The 2,635-nt window shown below is 42.7% G+C and overlaps 1 non-coding gene across 1 annotated transcript; it reads right to left on the bottom strand.

Moving 5' to 3' along the window:
• Positions 1-2,321: 2,321 nt before the first annotated feature.
• On the bottom strand, positions 2,322-2,428 carry LOC118492686. The gene has a single exon (XR_004894688.1). It is a non-coding gene; the product is annotated as a small nucleolar RNA R71 (small nucleolar RNA).
• Between the last annotated feature and the right edge of the window lie 207 nt (positions 2,429-2,635).

The following is a 2,635-nucleotide window of genomic DNA, read 5'->3' as shown; positions in this document are numbered from 1 at the left end:
TGGAAAAAGTGTGTTTTTGTCTTCCTTTTGTATTTTCAGGATTAAATGAGCTCAAATGAACAAAAGAAGCAAAAAAGCAGCTAAATCTAACATAAATACAAGAAAAGGAACAAACGTAGCATGCTCGACCCCCCGACAGCATCTTCCCAAGCAAAAACAAGAGAACAGAAGACTGAACACGCCCCATGCTCAATGAGCACGGGGGCGTGCCCAAGTGTCAGCAGAAAAGACAAAGTTGTAGCAGCTTCTATCACCCACCACGGGGGCGTGCCCAGCGGACACGGGGCCGTGGTCAACTCTAAGATTCGCAGAATCTAGGGAAATCTTGATAGTACAGATACGCTTATGCACACGGGGTCGTGCTCAGCGGACACGGGGGCGTGGTCAACTAATGCAGACAAACTTCAATTAATGAAGAAAGAGAAGAAGGATGGACATGGGGCCGTGCCCGAGCTGCTGTTCAGGCTATAAATAGGGGTGCTTGGCTCATTTGCAAACCATCTCTTGGCACACCACCTCTCTCACACTTCACCCACCACCCACCACCATCACAACACCATTATCCACCACCATCATCCATCATCCATCATAGAGTGTGTGAGTCGTCTTGGGATCCAAGATTGATCGTAAGAGTTCTTGACAATCAAAGGCCATGTTTGCCTAAGTCTCTTACATCACTTGGTGAAGACAAGTGTTTAGTGTAATACTTTTTATTTTTAATCTTTTCGCACTTTTTATTTGGTTATGTATTAATGACTTTAGTAACTAGTTTCTTATGTTGAAGGTGATTCTTCCTTATCGTTTGTCTGTGGTGTCTTGGTATTATTTTACTATCTATATAAAATAAAAGATTTTCACCATTCATATCTCAACGGTCTATATGGAGATATGTTGGCTACCTGGTCGGGGGTTAAGGGAACGGTTTGGTAAGAGTCTTGCCATTGTTCAGTGTATAGATCCTGCAAAGGACCAGGATCAAATTTAGTAGGACCTCCTTCAATACCCACCGGTATTGGATGGCGGGGGTCCAAACTCTTTGATCCCCTCATATGTAAGCTACTATTAAAACTTTAACCCGACTACTTAGGACTGTATCCCTGCTGACTCAGACTACTTAGCCGAGGGTAACGTCACCTTCAAAAGAAGGGCCTACCACATCATGCATTAATAACTTAATTAATTATCTTTCAGCATTTTAGTTAGTTTTATTTTTCTAGTTTAAAAACCTTTTTATAACTTTTGATTTGATTAGACGTTGAGGATAAACCGGTACTAAAAGCTCTTGTCTCCTCGGACGACCTACTACATCCACGTTGGGTGCACTTGCCCATATGTGTGTTTAGTGTTAGTAAATATCGTGTTTTATAAATTTAAAACTTGGCTAAAAAGTGTAAAAGGGCTTAAAATATACATTAAAAATATATTACACTACACGCACATCAAGTTTTTGGTGCCGTTGCCGGGGACACAAGGATTTTAAGAAAGTTAGGAATCAACGGCCTAATCGTTTTTTCTAATTTTTCTGTTTTTTTAGGATTTTCTTAATTTTTCAGTTTCTACAGAGCTCAGCACGGGCCGTGCCCAGCGTTGTTACTGGCAGTTTTTATTTTCCGAAGTTACAGAGAGTTGAGCACGGGGCCGTGTCGGTGCAACACGGGGCCGTGTCGAACTCCCCAATAACAGGGATCCTGAAAACAATCACTGTATCTCCGACCACGGGCCATGTTCATCTGAACACGGGGCCGTGGTGAAGCTTCTGACCATCGTTCTTTTTGTTTTATTGCACTACTTGGAACTCAGGCGCCACATCTGAACTCTCCACGTAGTGTATGAGCTCCAGTTCTAATAGAGACGTAAAAGAACCCCTAGACGAACCCGAACGCTTTCTAAGAAAAAGTCTTAAAGCTAAAAACCAAGAGAAAGTTTCGTGGGACCCACTTCCAATGGCGGACCAACGTACCCTCATGGATTACCTACGACCCACCATAGGTAATCTTGGCGCCGTTATCAATGCACCGAATGTCGAAGACAACAACTTCGAACTTCGGCCACATTTGATACAAATGCTTCAAAACTCCGCAACCTTCCATGGGCTTGCGGACGAGGATCCTCATCTACATATTACTAATTTCTTAGAAATATGTGATACCTTTCGGATCAATGGAGCATCAAACGACGCCATCCGCCTTCGAATGTTTCCAGTTTCACTAAAAGACCGAGCTAAGGCTTGGCTTAACGCCCTCCCAGTTGGCTTGGTAAACACCTAAGATGAACTAGCCCAAAAGTTTCTATATAAGTATTTCCCTCCTGCTAAAACGGCTAAATTAATGACTGAAATTAATACATATTCACAAGAGGATGGGGAATCCTTATATGAAAATTGGGAAAGGTTCAAGGAGCTACTAAGAAAGTGTCCTCATCACGGTCTTGCGGTGTGGCAACAAGTATCCACTTTCTACAATGGGTTGTTGCCACACACAAGACAAACACTTGATTCTAGCTCCGGGGGACTCTTAGGTAATCGTCGCCCAAATGAAATATATAATCAAATTGAGGAAATTGCTCAAACCAATTTTCAATGGCACACTCCCGAGGCAATAAATCTATTGCCCCGGGCGCACATAAGGTTGATGAA

The sequence above is a fragment of the Helianthus annuus genome, chromosome 5 (assembly GCF_002127325.2).
Source record: "Helianthus annuus cultivar XRQ/B chromosome 5, HanXRQr2.0-SUNRISE, whole genome shotgun sequence".
Classification (NCBI taxonomy): Eukaryota; Viridiplantae; Streptophyta; class Magnoliopsida; order Asterales; family Asteraceae; genus Helianthus; species Helianthus annuus.
Note: the sequence above shows the minus strand (reverse complement) of the source record. Positions and strands in the feature narration are given on the sequence as shown.